Source organism: Lithobates pipiens, unplaced genomic scaffold (genome assembly GCF_037356315.1).
Source record: "Lithobates pipiens isolate NorthernLeopardFrog02 unplaced genomic scaffold, aLitPip1_a1.2 Scaffold_8, whole genome shotgun sequence".
In the NCBI taxonomy this organism is placed as follows: Eukaryota; Metazoa; Chordata; class Amphibia; order Anura; family Ranidae; genus Lithobates; species Lithobates pipiens.
The window spans coordinates 380,138,913-380,152,106 of record NW_027507903.1 but is presented as its reverse complement, the minus strand read 5'-3'; positions in this window follow the sequence as shown (position 1 = coordinate 380,152,106).

Below are 13,194 nucleotides of genomic sequence, written 5' to 3'. Positions count from 1 at the left end.
TGTGCCCCATCAAATGCTGCCAGTGTGCCCATCATTTGCCGCTGCAACTGTGCCCCATCAAATGCTGGCAGTGTGTATCACCCCGGCACTTGCCTGTCTCGCAGCGGGTCAGTGGCGGTGTCCTGTGTGCTCCTTGATGTCTTCTTCCGTCCTCTCTATCAGGCGTCCAATCACAGCGTCTGATGTTTCAGCCAATCAGGTGACAGATAACAGACCCGAGCACCTGATTGGCTGAGAGGTGGTTCAGTGTTAGCAAAGTGAATTCCTTCGCTTTGCTAACAAACAATTGAGTGAGCAGCAAACGCACAGCATTGCACCCGCTGTTCACCTTTTTGGGTGCCTATTAGAGTCTACGGCTCTAATCAGGTGCTTCCAAAAAAAAAACATCACTATAATTCAGGTGCCCAGCGCCAGAAAAGGGGCCAGACACCTGAATAGGGGGTGTCAGCGGGGACTATAAATAGATTCATGCAAGGCATGAATCTATCTATGGTGATAGAGCGGTGACAGAAGAGAGGGGGCAGCGCTCCTGCGCCCTTTACGGACGCACTGCCACTGTATGTTATACTTTTCATTTAAAGCCCCTCTCAGAGATAAAATCCACACCCCTGCCTGTTGTAGCCACTTCCTATTGGATGGGCTATGGTAAAAAAAAGGTGGACGTCAGAAGAGAGGATTGGAGGAGACTGGTGGTCCCCTGGGTCGGTGGTACTCCTAACAGTGGGGATGTGGGATCTAGTTTGGGGATTTACGTGGGTATATCTGGCTTCACACAGTAAGGAGGAAAAGGCCTAATAGAAAAAGATAGTGGGTATTTAAGTCAAATAATGAAGAGGTAGAGAAATGCAAATTATGCATTCTAATTATTTTCCTATTGCATTCTTCTTTCTTTTCTCCAGTACCACTACATTAACCACTTTCAGACCGGACCATTTTGCTGGTAAATGACCAGAGGTCTTTTTACAATTTGGCACTGCGCTGCTTTAACTGGTAATTGCGCGGTCATGCAATGTTGTACCCAAACAAAATTTGCGTCCTTTTCTTCCCACAAATAGAGCTTTCTTTTGATGGTATTTGATTGCCTCTGCGATTTTTATTTTTTGCGATATAAACGTAAAAAGACCGCAAATTTTGAAAAAAAATGATATTTTCTACTTTTTGTTATTAGAAAAATCCAATAAACTCAATTTTAGTCATACATTTAGGCCAAAATGTATTCAGCCACATGTCTTTGGTAAAAAAAAAGTCAATAATTGTATATTTATTGGTTTGCGCAAAAGTTGTCACATCTACAAACTAAGGTACGTTTTCTGGAATTTACGCAGCTTTTAGTTTACGACTGCCTATCTCATTTCTTGAGGTGCTAAAATGACAGGGCAGTACAAAACCCCCCCAAATGACCCCATTTTGGAAAGTAGACCCCCTAAGGAAATTGATAAGAGGCATGTTGAGCCCATTGAATATTTTATTTTTTTGCCTCAAGCGATTGAATAATGACAAAAAAAAAATTTTTTTTTTTTTTTTACACAAAGTTGTCACTAAATGATATATTGCTCACACATGCTATGGGCGTATGTGAAATGACACCCCAAAATAAATTCTGCTGCTTCTCCTGAGTACGGGGATACCACATATGTGGGACTTTTTGGAAGCCTAGCCGCGTACAGGGCCCCGAAAACCAAGCACCGCCTTCAGGCTTTCTAAGGGCGTAAATTTTTGATTTCACGCCTCACTACCTATTACAGTTTTGAAGGCCATAAAATGCCAAGATGGCACAAAACCCCCACAAATGACCCCATTTTAGAAAGTAGACACCCCAAGCTATTTGCTGAGAGGCATGTTGAGTCCATGGAATATTTTATATTTTGCCACAAGTTGCGGGAAAATTACAAACTTTTTTTTTTTTTTTTTTTTTTTCACAAAGTTGTCACTAAATGATATATTGCTCATGCATGCCATGGGCATATGTGAAATGACACCCCAAAATAAATTCTGCTGCTTCTCCTGAGTACGGGGATACCACATATGTGGGACTTTTTGGGAGCCTAGCCGCGTACGGGGCCCCGAAAACCAAGCACCGCCTTCAGGCTTTCTAAGGGCGTAATTTTTTGAGTTCACTTCTCACTACCTATTACAGTTTTGAAGGCCATAAAATGCCAAGATGGCACAAAACCCCCACAAATGACCCCATTTTAGAAAGTAGACACCCCAAGCTATTTGCTGAGAGGCATGTTGAGTCCATGGAATATTTTATATTTTGCCACAAGTTGCGGGAAAATTACAAACTTTTTTTTTTTTTCACAAAGTTGTCACTAAATGATATATTGCTCACGCATGCCATGGGCATATGTGAAATGACACCCCAAAATAAATTCTGCTGCTTCTCCTGAGTACGGGGATACCACATATGTGGGACTTTTTGGGAGCCTAGCCGCGTACGGGGCCCCAAAAACCAAGCACCGCCTTCAGGCTTTCTAAGGGCGTTACAGTTTTGAAGGCCATAAAATGCCAAGATGGCACAAACCCCCCCCCCCAAATGACCCCATTTTAGAAAGTAGACACCCCTAAATTTAGGGGTACACTAGTGAGACTAGGTAATAAATGGCGGGTGCCCTGAAACTATAAAAAAATAACTAACCAACCAGCGTCACCTGTAACAGTTATATGGTGATCACTGGTGAAAGGGTTAACTAGGGGGCAATCAGGGGGCTTTATGCGGTAGTATATGGGGGTCCCTGGCGCTATAAAAAGCTGCGGAGAACCTAAATACCTACCTGCCTAACTAGCGTCACCTGTGACACTAATACAGCGATCAGAAAAACGATCGCTTATTAGGCTGGGTTCACACTGGAGCGATGCGGGAACGCCACGAATGCGCGGCGGGTTCCCGCATCGCATGCCTCCCGGCGGCAGTTCACACTGCCCTATGCGAACTGCTGGGAGTGTCAGTGAAATGTTAATGACACCCCCAGATCAGTTCGCATATCGCAGTGCGATCTGCAAACTTGGATCGCATGGTGTGAACACCCATGCGATCCGATTCTGCTGCGGACCAAAAAAAGGGTCCCGTGCGAGTTTGCGGCGGGTGCGGCGGGTGCGACACGAATTCAGCCATACTATCTGTATAGCTGAACTCGAATCGCACAGAGATCGGATGTGATTTGCACTGCAGTGCGGTGCGAATCACATCCGTTCTCATAAACCGCTGCAATGTGAACCCAGCCTTAGTGACACTGGCGACGGGGGGTGATCACGGGGTTAAACCTTTATTGGGGGGGTTAGGGGGGTACCTTAGAACTAAAGGGGGCTAACCCTAACTGCCCTAACAGTTATTAGTCACAAATGACACCTGCCGGGTGATCAGGGGGTTAAACCTTTATTAGGTAATAAATGGCGGGTGCCCTGAAACTATAAAAAAATAACTAACCAACCAGCGTCACCTGTAACAGTTATATGGTGATCACTGGTGAAAGGGTTAACTAGGGGGCAATCAGGGGGCTTTATGCGGTAGTATATGGGGGTCCCTAGCGCTATAAAAAGCTGCGGCGAACCTAAATACCTACCTGCCTAACTAGCGTCACCTGTGACACTAATACGGCGATCAGAAAAATGATCGCTTATTAGGCTGGGTTCACACTGGAGCGATGCGGAAACGCCGCGAATCCGCGGCGGGTTCCCGCATCGCATGCCTCCCGGCGGCAGTTCACACTGCCCTATGCGAACTGCTGGGAGTGTCAGTGAAATGTTACTGACACCCCCAGATCAGTTCGCATATCGCAGTGCGATCTGCAAACTCGGATCGCATGGTGTGAACACCCATGCGATCCGATTCTGCTGCGGGCCAAAAAAAGGGTCCCGTGCGAATTTGCGGCGGGTGCGGCGGGTGTGGCGGGTGCGGCGGGTGCGGCGAATGGCTGAACTCGAATCGCACAGAGATCGGATGTGATTTGCACTGCAGTGCGGTGCGAATCACATTCGTTCTCATAAACCGCTGCAATGTGAACCCAGCCTTAGTGACACTGGCGACGGGGGGTGATCACGGGGTTAAACCTTTATTGGGGGGGTTAGGGGGGTACATTAGAACTAAAGGGGGCTAACCCTAACTGCCCTAACAGTTATTACAGTCACAAATGACACCAATGCAAAAAAAAAAAAAAAAAAAAAAAAAATGACATTGGTGTCACTGTGACTGGGGGGCAGGGGTAATTGGGGGGGTGATAGGGGGGTAAAGGGGGGGTGTGAGTGTGCCTGGCATGTTCTACTGTGTGTGGGATGTGTTGGTGCAACTCACTGATCCGCTCTCCTCCGTGTCGGAACGAAAAATACCGACACGGAGGAGAGAATACATCACTTCCTCTCCTGTGTTTACATTACAGGAGAGGAAGTGATGTCACCGGGGATTTCCATTCGTCGGGAGCGATCGCGAGGGGGTGGCCATGAATGAATGGCCGTCCCCTCGTCCGGGATCGCTCCCGAACGAAAACCGACCGCCGCAGGCACCGGGCGGGGGCCCGATCGGGCCCCCGACCCGCGGGAGGCAAATCACGTACATGTATGTGATTATGCCTGCCTGTGCCATTCTGCCGACGTACATCGGCGTGAGGCGGTCGGCAAGTGGTTAAACTCCCACTTAAATTAATATTTTATTGCTTCATAGGCAGAACAAATGTCATTTGTAATTATATGGCAGAGGTTGCAGTGTGGTGGCGCCAGCACCAGTGCCTAAGGCCCAATTTTTCTGCCCCTGTTTAACAGGGGCGTTTAAGTACAATTTTTGATGCAATGCTTTTCAGCAGGGCTAATTCCTGCAATAAAACTAGAGTATATGGAAGAGGTTGCAGTGTGGTGGCACCAGCAGCAGTGCCTAAGGCCAAATTTTTCTGCCCCTGTTTAACAGGGACATGTAATTACAATTCTTGATATAATATTTCACAGGAGGGCCCCTTCCTGTGCCCACCCAGAGTAACGGTGAGGACCACAACCACCAAAGGTCAATTTTTCTACCACTGTTCAACAATGGCATGTAATTACAATTCTTGATATAATCGTTCACAGCAGGGCGCTCCAGCGCCCACCAAGAGTCACTTTGAGGGCTTACAATGTTGTGGCAAAACCAACACCTTGTTCCGCCATTTCTGCAGAGCATATAGGGCAGGCCCCTACTTTTAAACATCCAACTTACAAACATCTCCTACTTGCAAACGGAAAGGAGACAACAGCAAGTGAGATGAAAAAAGATGGACGACAAAACTAATTATACAGGGGTGATAACCCTTCCCTATGTTTTCCAAAAAGCTTAAAAATAGTTTTTTTGACTGGAGCTACACTTTAAAAATGTACCAGTTGAAAATTACAAACAGATTCAACTTAACACAACAAACCTACACAGTCCCTGTCTTGTTTGCACCGCCTGTATACTGCTGTTCTGAGTATATAGGGCCTGGGGGCCACGCGCATTTCCTTTTTTTAATATGGGTACAGGGTTCCCCTTAATATGCGTACAAGACCCAAATAGGCTGGTAATGGGCAGGGAGGGCTACCCATGCCATTTTTCTCAATGATTTTCAACCATATTGCAGGAACCAGATATAACATTAAAACCGCAAGCAGTTTTAAATGGTGTTATTTCCGTTTAATGTCATTTTGTGCAGGGACTTTTCTAAACACGGGAAAGACGTGGCACTTCACAGGCATACTACAGACACCCCCCAGGCACAATATTTAAAAGAATATTTCACTTTTTTTTTTTTCACTTTAATCGTCATTAAAATCAGTGCTCCCGCCAAAACGGCAGTTTTTAAAACTTTTTTTGCATTGACCCATGTCCCCTGAGGCAGGAGTCAGGTCCCCAAACCCTTTTTAGGACAGTATCTTGCATATTAGCCGTTAAAATTAGCACTTTTCATTTCGAACGTTCGAGTCCCATAGGCTTTAATTGGGTTCTAACGTTCGTTCGAACTTGGGGTCTGTTCGAAAGTTCTGGTGCGAACCGAACCGGGGGTGTTTGGCTCATCCCTACTTGCAGACAAGATGGATGGGTTTAACGACCGTAGCTTTCTCCCCCTGTTCATCGACAAGTACAGGGAGCTGCCCTGTCTGTGGCAAGCTACACGTCCCCACTACAGCAACAAATTGAAGAGGCAGACAGCGATGGAGAAACTGGTGGAGTTTGTGAAGCCGGTGGTCCCCAGGGCAGACATCAACTATTTAAGAACAAAAATTGGTGGCCTGAGGAGTACATATCTGAGGGAGCCCAGGAAGGTTCTGGAGTTCATGCAAACTGGAGCAGCAACAGATAAAGTTTATGTCCCCAGGCTGTGGTATTATGAGAGGATGCATTTTCTGTCAGACCAGGCTGAGGTCAGGAAATCCCTCTCTTCCCTTCCTTCCACGCGTTCTTCTATGCTTCATTCCACCCCTGCTGAGTATTCCAATGCCCAACCTGGGTCTTCCAGTCAGGAAGGTATGGAGGAGCCCAGCTTGAGCCAGGTATAGTATTGATCTACATATTTTTGGAGTAAAAATGAATGATGTTAACTTGATTGTTGCTCACTTATTGCTGATTTTAGAAAGTGTTTCACATATCAATAGACAGTAGTGGCCAAAACATTTGGGCCAAGAATGAAAAATGCTGGGCTCAGAATGATAGTCTTTTCTATTTGTTAACAATTTGCAACAGTCTTGAGCTGAAAATTGTGTGTGTTTGATGAACCTAAAAATAAAACGATGTCCCTTTTTTATACACAGGAAGACCTCAGCCAGGAACAGGAGGGTGTGGAATGCAGCAGCCAGGAGGTGGCTGTTGAACGTGGCAGCCAGTAGGAGGCAGGAGTAAGCGGCAGCCAAGAGGTGGGCAGGCGTAGGAGCCTGACTCAGTCACAGGTCCCTCCCCTCCGCCTTCCACCCAAAAGGGCCAGAAAGGGGGGGAATGTGGAGGAGTCGGCTCTGAAGCTAATTGGGGAGGCTTCAGCAGCCCTCAAAGCCACCCCCACATATCAAGAGGCCTTTGCCGCCTTGGCTGTCTGCAAACTCCAGCAAATGGAGGAGGGGCAACACCTCTTGTGTGAGGAGCTCATCATCCACACACTCAACAAGGGATTGTTGGGCCAAATCACACAAACAACACACTTGTGTGATTTGGACCATGCTCCTCCTCCTCCTTCTGCCACACCTCCAGCACCACAGCCACAGCCTGGAAGGAAGCGTGGAAGGAAGGCCAGAGAGTGATGGCCTGGGTTCAGTCTGATCTGACAGAAGATGCAGCCTCTTGTAGGACCACAGCCTGGGAACATAGATGTCATCTGCTGCTGTTCGGGATTTATTGGACTTCAGGACCAGACTGTTCTCCCTCAGATATGTACTCCTCAGGCCACCAATTTTTGCGTTTAAATAGTTGATGTGTGCCCTGGGGCCCAAAGGCTTTGCTAATTTCCACAGTTTCTCCAGCGCTGCCTCCCTCTTTATTTGTTGCTGACACCTAAATAAAGTTTTTTTTAGTTCAAGAAATACTTGCCTATGTGTTTTACTTCAAAAAGGACAGTTTATTTGTGAGTAGGCAGGTACATTTCAAAAATACAAAGTCAAATTAATAACAAGGGGCACCAACACCAAACAACCTCCTCTGGATTAAAAAAGAAAACAATAAAATAAAAAGATAATAATGGTGTTGTGGTAAGTTGACACACAAAACACACCAAAAAAATTCTGAAGATGAGCAAACTGTCAAAAAAGGAGATGTTGATTAAAAAAAACAACCACAAAAAACAAAACAAAAAAAAAATGATTGGGGGAGATGTGATGAATTAAAAAATGTGTGAATATGAGCAGCAAAACAACTTCATTCTTGTAGAATTCTAAAGAAAAAGAGAATGCGCTGCATTAAAGAATTTTTAACATTGCAGCATGACAAATGTGCTATATCGATTACAAGCGGTAGTTTTACCAGACCGAGCGCTTCTGTCTCAGAATTTATTCTGAGCATGCGTGGCACCTTGTCCGTTCGACTAGGCTACCCACGATTGGAACTGACACGCATCGGATCATGTTGTCGGAAAATTTTATAGCCAGCTCTCAAACATTGTCCGTCAGATATTCTGACGGAAACAGTCCGATGAAGCCCACACACTGTCAGATTATCCGACAACATGGTCCAATCGGACATTTTCCATAGGATTTTCCGACTGTGTGTACAAGGGCTAACAAACAAGAAACGTGAATGCTTTGTGTGCAAGAAACAAGGTCATTTAAAAGTAGATTGCATAATCTGGAAAGCTAGAATGCAAAAAAACACTAAACTACAAAAGGTTATGGCTATGAGTTACAGGACAAATGAAAGAAAAAAATCATCACAGCTGATGTGTATATAATGGAATCAGAAGGGATAGGAGACAGTTTTCATTACTGTCCTATTTCCCACAGTGTCACCAGAAAGATACCTGTGAAACATATCCTCTATGTCCCTGCTATTGAAACAAATCTTTTTATTCCACAAATGTGTCTTCTTAGCTCACAAAACAAGGCAATGTAGTAACCTTCCAAGATGACATTTGTGCCATCACAAAAGGGGATATCTTACTTGCAAAGGCTAAAATTACAAATGAACGGTATCAGCTGATCTGCAATGAGGTGGATAGTATTGCCAAGGAGGAAAAACATTTAGGCCGCGTACACACGCGCGGACTGTTTGCCCAACCTTGTTCGTCAAACAGTTTCGGCAAACAGTCCGCTCAAAATTTGCATGAGCGGACTTGCCCACACACGAGCGGACTGTTTGACGAACAGTTCGCTCAACTTTTGAAATGAACGGACTCGCCCACGTAAGGAGGAGGCAAATCCGCCCATTTCGAGCGCGTGTACAGGTAGGCGGGGCCCGCGAAGGAGACGTCGCGGGCTCCGCCGCCTGGAATGGGCTTAAAGGGGAACCCCAACGCCGAAAAAAATTTTTTTCGGCGTGGGGGTTCCCCCAAAGTCCACACCAGACCCTTGTCCGAGCACGCTACCCGGCCGGCCAGGAAAGGGGGGCGAGCGAGCGCGCCCCCCCTCCTGAGCCGTACCAGGCCGCGTGCCCTCAACATGGGGGGGTGCCTTGGGGAAGGGGGGGCCGCGCGGCCCCCCCACCCCAAAGCACCTTGTCCCCATGTTGATGAGGACAAGGGCCTCTTCCCGACAACCCTGGCCGTTGGTTGTCGGGGTCTGCGGGCGTGACAATGGGGCGGTGTCACATGGTATATGTCACATGGGTTGGTCACATGGTGACCCCGCCCCCTTACGATGTCATAGTCCCCATGTGACATCAACCCATGTGACCAACCCATGTGACATATACCATGTGACACCGCCCCATTGTCACTATATAAGTGACCGCACAGCGCGGCTCTGGCATTCCGGCCGGAGAGATCGTCGAGTCAACATCTCCAGGAGAAGAAGAAGAAGAACAAGAAGAAGAACAAGAACGGAAGGCGGCGGCGGCGACGACAGCGGCGACAGAAGACCGGGCCACCGCCTGTAAAAGAGCTACAAGAAGGCGCGGTGGCCCGGCAGAAGAACCGAAGAGGGGGACAAGACCCCCGAAGTCGGGAGAAGAGGCCGGCGGCGGGGAGGAAGAAAGCCGGACTCCTCCGCTAGTAAAAGAGCTACACACAGATAGCGGAGGAGTCCGGCGAGAAGACCCCCGAAGACGGAAGACCCCCGGAGCTGTGCAATAAAATATTTTTTCCCTGTGTTGTGTTTTTTTTTGTACTTTATTTCACAGGTGAATGGGTAGGGGTACATTGTACCCCATACTCATTCACATAGGGTGGGGGGCCGGTATCCGGGGGCCCCCTTCTTAAAGGGGGCTCCCGGATTCCGATAAGCCCCCCGCCCGCAGACCCCGACAACCAACGGCCAGGGTTGTCGGGAAGAGGCCCTTGTCCTCATCAACATGGGGACAAGGTGCTTTGGGGTGGGGGGGCCGCGCGGCCCCCCCTTCCCCAAGGCACCCCCCCATGTTGAGGGCACGCGGCCTGGTACGGCTCAGGAGGGGGGGCGCGCTCGCTCGCCCCCCTTTCCTGGCCGGCCGGGTAGCGTGCTCGGACAAGGGTCTGGTGTGGACTTTGGGGGAACCCCCACGCCGATTTTTTTCGGCGTTGGGGTTCCCCTTTAAGCCCATTCCAGGCGGCGGAGCCCGCGACGTCTCCTTCGCGGGCCCCGCCTACCTGTACACGCGCTCGAAATGGGCGGACTTTCCGAGCGGGAACAGTCCGCTCATTTCGAAAGTACAGCGGACAAGCCCACACACGGGCGGACTGTTCGCTCAAACACAGTTTCAGCGGACAGTTTTTCGGAATTTCCGAAAGACTTTGTCCGTCCAACTGTCCGCTGAAACTGTCCGCTGAAAGCCCACACACGAGCGGACTGTCCGCCCAAACACTGTTCAGCGGACAAGGTTGGGCGAACAGTCCGCCCGTGTGTACGCGGCCTTAGACTGCATTCACACATGGCACAGATAACTTGGGCACAGAAATCCTGCCATAATAAAAAAAATGAGAATGACCATGCAAGTGGATTAAAAATTAGTCCATGTGATCAAACAATTAAATGCTGAATAGTTGGAAACATTTTACAAGAAAAACCTCAACCCTTTCACTTCCAGGCCCTATGCTCCATTTTGTACACTCAGGTGGCCAAACCATTTTTGCAATTTTTTATTTGCTTTTTTATATTTGACTTATAGCTTTCAGAGTTTGTAAAAGATCCCCCAAACCATATATTTTCGGAAATCACATGATCAGTAGAATAAAAATAAGGTACTACACTTAACCCCTACCCACCCCCTAGTGATTAACCCCTTCACTGCCAGTGACATTTTTACAGTAATCAATGCAATTTTATAGCATTGATCGCTGTATTAATGCTAATGGTCCCAAAAATGTGTCAAAATTGTCCGATGTGTCTGCCATAATGTCACAGTCATGATAAAAATCGCTGATCGCTGCCATTACTAGTAAAAAAAAAAATATATATATTAAAAAATGCCACAAATCTATCCCCTATATTGTAGACGCTATAACTTTTGCGCAAACCAATCAATAAATGCTTATTGAGATATTTTTTTACCAAAGATATGTAGAAGAATACGTATCGCCCTAAACTGAGGAAAAAAAATGTTTTTTTCTATATATTTTTGGGGGGTATTTATTATAGCAAAAAGTAATACATTTTTCTTTTTCTTTTTTTTAATTGTCACTATTTTTTTGTTTATAGCGCAAAAAATAAAAACCGCAGGGGTGATCAAATACCACCAAAAGAACGCTCTATTTGTGGGAAAAAAAGGACGCCAATTTTGTTTGGGAGCCACGTCGCACGACCACGCAATTGTCAGTTAAAGCGACATAGTGCCGAATTGCAAAAAGTGCTCTGGTCAGGAAGGGGGTAAATCCTTCCGGGGCTGAAGTGGTTAAGGTTCCACGTTATTTGAGCAATTGTTTACCAAACCAATATTTTATCAAAAAATACACTAAAATCATTATATCAATAATCAATAGTGGATTCATGCATGGCAAAATGTACGAAATTCCTGTTAAAGTCCTAGTAAATGTAAAAGTTAAAATTGTATTGAGTTAACCACTTCAGCCCCGGACCAATTAACAGCCTAAGGACCAGAGGTCTTTTTACAATTTCGCACTGCACTGCTTTAACTGGTAATTGTGCGGTCATGCAATGTTGTACCCAAACAAAATTTGCGTCCTTTTCTTCCCACAAATAGAGCTTTCTTTTGATGCTATTTGATTGCCTCTGCGATTTAAATTTTTTGCGATATAAATGGAAAAAGACCGAAAATTTTGAGAAAAAATGATATTTTCTACTTTTTGTTATAAGAAAAATCGAATAAACTTAATTTTAGTCATACATTTAGGGCAAAATTTATTCAGCCACATGTCTTTAGTAAAAAAAATGTCAATAAGCGTATATTTATTGGTTTGCGCAAAAGTTATAGCGTCTACAAACTAGAGTACATTTTCTGGGATTTACACAGCTTTTAATTTACAACTGCCTATCTCATTTCTTGAGGTGCTAAAATGGCAGGGCAGTACAACCCTCCCCCCCAAATGACCCCATTTTGGAAAGTAGACACCCCAAGGAAGTTGTGGAGAGGCATGTTGAGCCCATTGAATATTTTTTTTTGTCCCAAGTGATTGAATAATGACACAAAAAAAAAAAAGTTTACAAAAAGTTGTCACTAAATGATATATTGCTCACACATGCCATAGTTATATGTGGAATTGCACCCCAAAATATATTCTGCTGCTTCTCCTGAGTACAGGGATGCCACATATGTGGGACTTTTTGGGAGTCTAGCCGCGTACGGCACCCCGAAAACCAATCACTGCCTTCAGGATTTCTAAGGGTGCAAATATTTGATTTCATTCCTCACTACCTATCACAGTTTCAAAGGCCATAAAATGCCAAAATAACACAAACCCCCCCCCAATGACCCCATTTTGGAAAGTAGACACCCCAAGGAAGTTGTGGAGAGGCATGTTGAGCCCATTGAATATTTTTTTTTTGTCCCAAGTGATTGAATAATGACACAAAAAAAAAAAAAGTTTACAAAAAGTTGTCACTAAATTATATATTGCTCACACATGCCATAGTAATATGTGGAATTGCACCCCAAAATATATTCTGCTGCTTCTCCTGAGTATACGGATACCACATATGTGGGACTTTTTGGGAGTCTAGCTGCGTACGGCACCTCGAAAACCAATCACTGCCTTCAGGGTTTCTAAGGGTGCAAATTTTTGATTTCACTCCTCACTACCTATCACAGTTTCGAAGGCCATAAAATGCCAAAATAGCACAACCCCCCCCCAAATGACCCCATTTTGGAAAGTAGACACCCCAAGCTATTTACTGAGAGGCATGTTGAGTCCATGAAATATTTTATATTTTGCCACAAGTTGCAGGAATATAAGGCCCCTTTCACACGGGGCGGATCAATAATGATCCGCCCCGTGATGATCCGCTCGCTCAGCGGGGATCGCTCCGTTGTCCCCGCTGAGCCGGCGGCGGACAGGGCGGTCTCCGCACACTGTGCAGGGATGGCCCTGTCAGCTCTCCGCTCTCCTCTATGGGGATCGGACGAGCACGGACCGTCTGTCCGTGTTCATCCGATCCGCTCTGCAGACGGATAGAAAAATAGGATTTTCCTCC